We start from the raw sequence: 10,540 nt of genomic DNA, 5'->3' as shown, positions 1-10,540 counted from the left end.
AGTTTTTGCCGCTTATTTTGGGTATATATAGAGGAAAGTGTGAACAAACTAGCCAATGGAAGAGAGTACGCGGATAAAGAAGAATGACCGTAGGATGTAGATTAAATGAGCGGTATGGATCTGAAAACCGAACACCGCTTCTGCCCTTTTATTTTATTAGGTAAAGATATCGTTAAACTATTTCAAAATATTTTTTTATATTAAATTTTAATTTTTATTATAAAATAGTTACTATTTTTAGAGAATGATGAATTACATTAAGATTAATAGACAATATCTCACTTTCTTTAATTGTAATTAAATTTCGAACTTAAGTCCAGGTTTATTAATGTATACTAATAAATAAAGATAAATTAAAATCAAATATCGAAATTCAGCTTTATATACTTAATTTTAATTTTATTTTTTTTTATTTTTTATTTTTGTTATTTTTTTCATTTTTATAATCGGTAGCGGTACTAATCTTAGTATGTTAATATTTCTTTCATTCGATACTCAATTTATATTTGTAGATAATTTTCTAACATCACTATGTTGTCATGACTAAAAATATCTTTTTATATTAAATTTTAATATATATATATATATATTTTAAAATTTTATTATAAAATAGTTACTATTTTTAGTGAATGATGAATTACATTAATATTAATAGACAATATCTCACTTTCTTTAATTGTAATTAAATTTCGAGCTTGAGTCTAGATTTATTAATGTATAATCAATAAGTAAAGATAAATTAAAATCAAATATTGAAAATCAGCTTAGTTTTAATCTTAATTTTTTATGTTGTGGTTAATTTTTTCTTTATCTTTGTAATTGATAACAATATCGACTTTAGTATTAGTTGCCGACTACCGATATTTATTTATTTTTATTTTGTTATTTTTTTTTCTTCAAGTTTTAATATGTTTATCTTTTGTGACACATTTTCTTGTCTTTATAATATATTTTCCCTGTTTTTAGCACGTTTTCAGTCATTTAGCCATTATTTTCGTTAATCATTTTTCTTAGAGTTGGATTTAATATCGTCATGATTAATTAAGACGCCGTTCATTTGTTATTACTTATCTTTCCTGCATTTCAAATTAGATTTAGATACACGATTTGTATTCATGAATAATTTTCTCACATCACTATTTTATCGATAGTCTTTCAATAGCTTAACTCCATTTTGTTCATTTATCAATGCAGACAGATTTTTTTTCGAATCTAACTTTTATTTAAATTTGTTTGGTTAGATTTTTAAACTTTTTTTATGATCTTACTAATTTCTTATGTTAATAATTATAAGAAACTATTTTGTTATATGTATATTTTACGGTTATATTGTAGATATTCGTTGTAATTTGTATATTTTCTAAGTTTCTATAAAAAAAATTAAATTCAGAAAATTGATCCAAAACCACATTATCAAAAGGTAAAATTGATACCATTATTATTTTTTTCAAAAGTTTGAGAATTTGACACTTAAAAGATTACAACTTTGAATGTGCCAATGTTATTGAAGCCACCTCTATAAAAAGAAAAAACCAAAGGAGTAGCTAAAATCTCCAACTGAAATTCTATGATAGTTCCCTTTCTAAATTCAGCTATTAATCCTCTCAAAAAAGTACAAGTAACCCATGTCCTTGGGTGGATTGATTGAAGCACCAACCTTGTCACCCATCTACCATCTTTCAGGACGTGAGCAACGTAATGCCCCACACTGTGTCGAGGTTCCGATGTGACTCGCTATCCCTAAAAGTCGATATCCTGGCATTCAACGAAACATTGCAACGGGTAAGAAGTCCGGTGATCAGACAAATGTGAAATACACGAACAAGATAAGAGACAATAGACTCACTCCCTCCTCCGTTCGGCAGTCCTGCTTCAACTGGAGTAGGTGTGCTGTTGCTTGATGTATTTGTATCCATGGCTGATGCTGCAGAGGCATTGGGGTTGTTAAATATCCAATCTGTCGCTTTTTCAATGTCGCCGCCGTGGAAAAAGGTTACATTCGCCCGCGATTAAGAATTTCTCGAGCATAAGGAAACAGATTGTGGAACTACAGTTTCCAAATCCGCCAAAGAAATGAAATGCCACAAAGACTTTACCGATGCCTTCAATGCCATTCGAGCAATTTCTTCTTCAAAACCAAATGAAACCAAAGTATCAACTGCTGATTGGTCGATAGATGTCTCAGCAACTTTCGCACCATGGGAGATAGGGGCATCTATATCTGAAAAGATATATCGATGATGATTATCATTTGGATACGATGCTATATGTCTATCGGTCAATTTAACAGCTGTAAAATGCTAAATTCCGGATACCTGGATCATCCATATGTGAAGCAACCAGTTCATGGCCTCTTCCACACCAGTATTTAAAGTGTTTATGGCAGCTTTCTGACAATGAAGCAGGTTAAACCCCATCGAGGCAAGCTGGGCAACAATTGCTTCGTTGGCCACGGGCTCACTTGATTCTGCTCGCCCTCAGGAGCTTTGCAGTAGAAATAACAGATGCCAAGAAAAATAATTTACAAATCAATAATTCTCTTTTAGATCAAGTTCTCAATCAATAATAAATTATGGAATCCATTAATTCACATACCAGCTTCTGGAAAAAGTTCTTCTCCGGGTTGAAGGCCTTTGCTGCGCATATGGCTTATATCTATCAGGCCTTTACGGCTATAGGATAGCCAGTCTCCTTGTAGTGCTCAACAGCGTGGTTGTTACCACCAGTTCCATCCCAATTTCTCCTCCCACAAAGGATCATTCCATCCAGGGTTTTAAAAAACGGTCCGCGACCACGATTTCGGCCGCGATATAGCGGTTTCGTCGCCGTCCGAGTTACCCGCGACGGCCGCAATCACGGTAAATCCGAAATAACCGAAAACGCGACCGCGGAACCCTGATTCCATCAGTAAGATTTAGCCATAGATTATCTCTTTTATCACACTTAGCACATTTCCAACCAGATTGGGGAACAACAACATCGCCAATTTGCCGCAAATCAATTGCATATGCACTTATTTGCTTCTTATCAGCTGTCCAGGCTGCAACTTGCTCTTTCCGTTCAGCACCCTCAGCCATTAAAATTGCATCAACAGCCAACCTTACCTATAATATCATATGGGATAAACAAGCCCGGTTCTTGTCCAAGATGAAGAACTTCTATGTTTAGTCTGAAATTATTAAAAAAATAAAAATGGAGACAATTCATACCTTCTCAGGCAACTCCACAGAAGGAAAAGGAAGAGTTGCATAAGTAGGCAAAAATGACTATATTGTGGGTTTCTTCATATTCCGGTTCATTGCTGTCAAATCCACCGTCAATACCTATAAATAAAATTGCATAGGTTAATCAATATTACAACAACAGATGAAACTAAGACAACACAATCCTTCAAAAAGCATTTGAACTTTTCAAACATTGACTTGTATCGATTTGTAGTTTCACATGGGTTCCACATGCAGAGTCCAATGGGAATAAAATATGCAACAGCTCTAATTCTAAACATGCTTGTAAATGGATAAATTTGTTTTGATTTTTTTATTAACAGCTGCAAGCACCACTTATACTTCAACTCATAATCAAAGAAATTAAAGATACCAGCCTGTGAAGTGCATTATTTAATGGTCTCATCTCAGAACGTAAGACATGATTATGTATTAGAGAAATTGACATAAGCAATTTCAATATTTCCCCTTATATTTAGAGCCCCAGAACAGTATAACAAATGTTTATACGTTGAGATCTCAGAAACGAAACCTACATGATTACTTTTACAAAAATTAAGTGCAAAACAAAATAGTAACCACTCTCAGTTGCTGTTTTATCAAGGGCATGCGATATAGGTGCTAGAACCATTATAATTGCTAAAGACACACAAAAAAGGCCCGCTAGAGTAAAGTAAGGTGCATACATTGCCAACACGAATAACAAGATAACATAACGTTCACAAGCAGAAGACAATAACAACGCAAGACTAAATCAATTGTACGTATAAGAATATTGTAAAAGTACCAATAGCCAAAAGTGTGGGTTTCTTCAAAGGCCTATCTTCTGAAACCGACTTTTTTGTTTGCTTAATATGCACATACACAGAATTTCCAGTCTTCTCATAATTTCAAACCACATGATCTTTCCCAAATGCTAGAAACGTATTCATATCAACAAACAACCCCCCTTCTGACCTCTGCAAAAATTCAACCTCATTGAAGAGTTCTTGAAACAATATTTGAAAAAAGAAAACCTAAATGCTTTAAAAAAAATGAAATGAAAATTCTTTAGTAAAAAAATCTGAGCTTTGAATAACTTTCCCGGAAGCCAAACAATAGACAAGCAAAACAAAGTCGAAACAATCAAAAGTAAACACACGTACCCTATCAACCAGGGATTCAAATTGCGGTCGCGGTCGCGTTTTCGATCGCGTTGCGTTTATCGCGGTCGCGGATGTAATGGATGCTATCGCGGTAACTGCGGGTATCGCAGACGTGAATTTTTTTGAAATTCGCACAACTTATTATAAAATATAGTAATTATAATTATAATTATAGAAAATCACTTTTAATGATTTTTAGAGTATTTTCTAACACTTATAGACTTATTATCAGTAAGAACACTAAGAACAATATTCAAAACTTAAAGCCTTTACTTTTTTCCCATTTGATGATTTAATGGACTGCAAACTGTAATAGAATACATGGCAGTCAACATCTCAAACAAATTCATATCATTGATACATAAATTCATATCATCACACATCCACAAAGAGAGTAGGAAAAATACCACAAACAAAAATATAACAGTACAAGTATAATAGCATCAACACTACGTGAAGCATGAGAAATCATTCCCATTCTCATTGATACCAGCAAGGAACAAGCACTGCAAGGAAGTAAAAAACAATAGATTGTAACAAAATATACATATAGAAGCTCTGTTGTGGAAAAATTACACAAGTATTAAATTGTTTTCCCTCATGATAAAAGTACATGATACGCATTGGCAGGTTTTTAGACCAAAATCAGGCAATATTGCATCATTAGGACTGCAAAACTAGGAAGACTCAAAGCCTTTGAAAATGTCGCCACTATCTTGAGCTATCATCAGGGTCACAATAAAAAACCTAGCAGCAAAAGCAACTTTCACATATATTTTCTCAATTGAGTTTCATTGAATTCCATTGACCAAAGCCTCCAATTATTAAAAAAAAAAACATATCTTTCAAGTGGTAGAGGAAGAATTTAATTTTCACCAATTAGTGGAATGACAGGAAAGTTCAGATCCTTCACCTTCATTTTGAGAGCCTTCTTGACTTGATTCTCGTGGCCTTTGTCCAAAAACATATCCAAAAAAGTAACATTTTCACCTTGATTTTCATATAATTGATGTGGAGGATATATTTGAGGAGGATACATGAGAGGTGGAGGTGGTTGATATATTGGTGGCGGAGGATACATTTAAGGTTGATATGGCACACCATAATTAGAAAATTATGGATAATAACCATATGGTTGTGGATAACCATTTGAAGGTTGGAAATATGGAAATTGTTTTGGTGGATAAAAACCTTGTGTGCTAGTAGATGAATCTCCCTGCCCAAGGCTACTAGAACTTGATCTTTTACTAGATGAAGAGCCTACAGAAGTATGCTTCTTGCACTTTCCTTTTGATGGAGCTTTAGGTTCACTTCTATCTCTTCTAGCTTTCGAAGATATATTTCCACCAAATTCTGATCTATCACTGAAATGTCCACTAGTGGTACCAACCCCATATTCTCTTCCATATCGACTAAAAGACCTAATTTTATCACCACCACCACCACCACCACCATCATCATCATCAATTGGACTTAAACCACAACCATAAAGTTCATCTCGACTTTGACTTAGTGTCGCACTAGAACTTGAATGAGACAAATTTTGTTGTTGAGATTCATCAACATTCGTTTCATCATCTGAGGTATCCACAGGCAACACACCGGCAATTTCACCATCTAACAATGAATTCTCTTTCTCTTGAAGCCATTCTGATAATGGATCAACATATTCAAAGATATGATCAAGGTTGATAGGATTAAAACTAGTGTTTATATCATCGATGCTCGTTCTTTTCTGATGTCTAATCTGGAGCCTCATATTGTAGTAGGTGAACACTAGCTTCTCAAGTCTTTTATACTTCAACCTATTTCTTGCCTTGGTGTGAATATAGCTAAATGTGCTCCAATTTCGTTCGCAATTTGATGCAGTAGTTGTTTGACTAAGCACTTTAATTGCTAATCTTTGTAACTCAGGAACACATGTGCCATATATTATCCACCACTCGCCTGCAAAATAATGTTTAAATTTTAAAATAAATTAAAAATGTACAATATAACTAAATAATATAAATTAAATAATTTAGTTAACTATTTACTTGGATTCATTTGCCTCCAAGCTCTCTGTGCTTGTGGAGCACTGAATGTCTCATGTTTATCTCGAAATAGTAACAACTGCATAAATAAAAGATAAAGTAAAAATGAAGAAAACAATATTTTCAAATTATGTAATTAAGTTACAAAAATAATATTTGAATCTAACCTGATTAACCATTATGATTTGAGTGTCAAGAGATGGTTCTAATATTTCAATTACTGATCTTGTACCTTCTAATGTTTCTATTAATACATTATCATAATGCTCCACCCAAATTGAAATTGAGGATTGAGAAAATAACCTAAGCATAATTTATGTTAATATCATTAAATATAATTTAGAGCTTAAAGTAATAAAATTTCATCTATAATAAAATATAAAAATAATTCTTAATTATATGGATCATTTTATATTACCAGCTGAATGCAAGTCAGAATGCATAAAATTCCACCTATTGTCAATAATCTTTTCATACTCGGTGAAATATCGACAATCTTGTTGAATCACCCGTTTTCTCTCTATCAACAGCTTCATAAATAAAGCCTATTGCTGGTTTTTCATCACTATCCACAAGTCTCAATACTTTCACTAAGGGCTCGTAAACTTTTATGAGGTCATTTGCTTTTTTCCAAAAATCTTTTCCCAAAATAATCTTCTTGGCTTCATAAGCTGACCCTGTCTTTTGTTGTCCCCATTTTGATTCTTTAAATTCCTGTATATTCATAAAAAATTAAAATTATATAATTTAAAGTATTTACAAATAATAAATCATTAAAGATTGTTATATTTAAGTAATTATATAACTAATTATAAAATACTGACATTTGAATTAAACATTTCTCTCAGACCTTGCTTTTTTCTTGTTATCTCTTCAAGCTGGATGAAATGAATTGCAAATCGAGTAAGAGCAGGTCGAAGTATTTGCTTCCTTGTGTATACTTCTTCATTAGATCAATAGTCCAAATGTGATTGTATATGAAACAAGTCACTTTCTTAGTCTCTTCTAACACTTTTGCTACACTAGGCCTTTTTCCAATATATTCAAGGCATAAATCCAAACAATGAGCTGCACATGAGGTCCAATATAGATGCTTTCTTTTTAACATTATTTTTTTCCAGCGGCTTTCATTGCTGCCTTATTATCAGTCACTATTTGGAAAATGTAGCTTTCTCCAATTTCTTCTACAACTGAATCTAACAAGTTGTAGTAGAACTCAACATCTTTGCTATGAACACTTGAGACATCCATGGATTTCCAGAAAACAGTTCCTTTACTGCAATAAACAAGGAAATTAATGATGTGCATTTGGTTTAAACTGTTGGTCCAACCATCACACATTAGAGTTGCACCGAAATCTTTCCAATGAGTCTTCATTCCATTTACCCAATCACGAACTCGTTCAAATTCTGACTCCAAATACACATCTGAAACCTCATAAGGTGTTGGTAGCTTTACACCTTGTTCAACTTCTATTGAAACTTGAATTAAATTATATAACCATGGAGAACTTGCTAATTGAAAAGGAAGTCGTTCATATATTAAAAATTTAGATACCGCTTCACCCATCTTCTTGCGTAAAGTCTTTAAAAAAGAACCACTGACCTTTGGCTGTTTTGAGCTTGTACTTCTAACCAATTCAGGTGTAGCTCCTCGTAAGGTAAACTCAGACACACTCGGGATGAATTTACTTGTTCTTTCTTGATGATATCCTCTAACTGATCCATGGGAAGGTGGCCCTTCTTTATAAATATTACTCCAACCACCAGTACTTCTTCTGAATTCTTCTCTTCTATGCCACTCATGTTGTGATTTGATACTTTCTCGAGTTGCTTTCCTAATTGCGTCAATCTCATCAATGAATCCTTCATTTTCATCCCCCTCTTCTCTTAACTGGGACAAGAATTCTTCTGTTCTCCTCTTTTTGTCTATTTTTTGTTGCCTTCTTTTAATAAATTCATCATACTTTCTCAAATGACACCTGTTAATAAAATAAAAATAATGTCAATTTTGTATTGTTATCAATTATATATAATCTATATCAATAAATTTATAGTAAATTTTAAAAAAAAATAAAAATATCACATACCAGTAACATTAGGGCATGGTGCAACATTTCCGGTTTTATGAGCAATGTGTTCTTTAATTCATGTTATTCCTCCTTTCACAACTTTACCTCTTAGTATACATGAAGTGATTTCTCTCGTATTTGGCACTGGAGTACCAAAGTGCCAACCTATATCATTACTCGGTGCACCTTCTAATCCTTTCGTCGGAACTCTTCACGTGGTGGCATGCTTTATTTTTATTTATATACAAGAAACATAAAGCCAAAAAAATTAGAATTTAGAAATATAAGCAATTCATCACTTCTATTATCAATAATATAATACGAAAAATAATAAACGTTATTAACAGTGAAAAAAATAAGTTTATTACATAAACTAATAAATAATAAAAATAATTGAAGTATATAAAATTAAAATTCAACATTTGTTTTAAAAAATTCATAAGGCCATAATAATAACTAATTAAATAGCCTAATCTATTTAATTATATGGGGTAAATTCATAAAGCCAAAATATAAGAATAACCCAAATACTCCATTTAAATTTATATAGTTCTTTTGGGTCCAAACTTCAAACCCAAAAAGCCTAAAAATTAAAAGTAAAAAAATAATAATAAGAAATAAAACATTAAAAAATCTTTAAATCCCTAACGGGTAAAGATAAAACATAAAAAACCTATCTTCTTCTTCTAAGTTCTAACGTGAAAATAGAGGGGCATAGGGCTGGCAGAACGCAGAAGCCAGAAGCAACAAAAATGTCATTTTTTTCAAATGCATCCCTTTTCTTTTCTTTGTTACATTTCTTAAATTTTTCTTGTTACTTCTACAAAAAAATCCACAAAACTACAAAAATTGATGGATTTGTGAAGATTTTCTGTCAATTTTTTTTTCATATCTATGTTGGTTGCTGCATGTTACAAGAAGCAAGAATGAAGAACTTAACAATCAGGTATTTTACTTACTTGAAATTGTGAGATTCTCTTCAAAGTGAAAGCTTTTTTTCCCTTCTGATTTTTCTTTGATTTTGAGTTTGGGGCTGTGAAATTTGAGAGGATTTTTGAAGTTGCAAGCAAAAAATTTCAGATTTCAATTTGGGGTTGCTTTTTATTTTTATATTTTGTACCGATTCAATAATTGTGAATTTTTTATTACTTTTTTTTCTTCAATTTTGATGTAAAATAATATGTTTTTTTACAGGTTTTACAGAGAATATATTCTTTCATTTTTATTTTTTTTACTTTTGCTGTAAAGGAAACTGAATTGCTATTTTTTTTGAAGTAATTGTGTTGTTGGTGATTTCTGATGTTGTAACGGGGATTAACGGGAAAAAGGTCCGTTATAGCCGCGATCGACCGTTACCCGTTAAATTGCGGTTGTTATGGGTGTGATTCTGTTTCACACTGTGATTTTGACTGACATCGGTAATGGTGGCCACTAATACCGCGATATAACAGCAGTTATACCGTTACATGACCATTTTTTGAATCCCTGGTATCAACATAGTTCTTTCGGTAAAAACTCGTAACAAGTGTCATAACCATTTTCTTAAAAAACAATTAAGTTAAAAAAACAGTTATAACTTTATTTGAAAAATTATTGATTTTGAATTAATTTGAATCGGAGTTGCCATCGACCATTAGGTTAGGTAGGCCGAATACTTAAAAACGTATTTTAAAACAATTTTATGAAAAATCATTTTTTAGACAAAAAAAAATCGATTTGCATTATCAAAGATTCAATTTAATGGGTCCAAGAGTAGATTACGAGTAGGGAATGATAAGCACCCTACAACGCCCAAAAATTGGTACTTAATCGCTTACACGTTGTCGTAATGGTAGAAATTATAAATCAAATATAAAGTTAAAATATGATCAATTTATTAAAGTTTAATTAATTTGTTTCGAATTATTTATTAGGTAAAATTCTTTAATTCGAAAAGAAATATTGAGATTTCCTCATCCTACGATGGGAGACTATCTCTCCTATTTCTTAACCAAAAGAATATTCCCTCATTTATATATAAAAACACAAATCGAATATAAATTGAATATAGGCATTTGCGTAAAATAA

General features: G+C 32.1%; 1 pseudogene; it reads right to left on the bottom strand.

The window, feature by feature from the left end:
- Positions 1-1,669: 1,669 nt before the first annotated feature.
- Positions 1,670-5,450, bottom strand: LOC120170374 (annotated as a pseudogene).
- Between the last annotated feature and the right edge of the window lie 5,090 nt (positions 5,451-10,540).

This window comes from Hibiscus syriacus, unplaced genomic scaffold (genome assembly GCF_006381635.1).
Source record: "Hibiscus syriacus cultivar Baekdansim isolate YM2019G1 unplaced genomic scaffold, ASM638163v2 tig00111779_pilon, whole genome shotgun sequence".
In the NCBI taxonomy this organism is placed as follows: Eukaryota; Viridiplantae; Streptophyta; class Magnoliopsida; order Malvales; family Malvaceae; genus Hibiscus; species Hibiscus syriacus.
The sequence above is the reverse complement of the archived record's forward strand: the minus strand, read 5'-3'. Positions and strand labels throughout refer to the sequence as shown.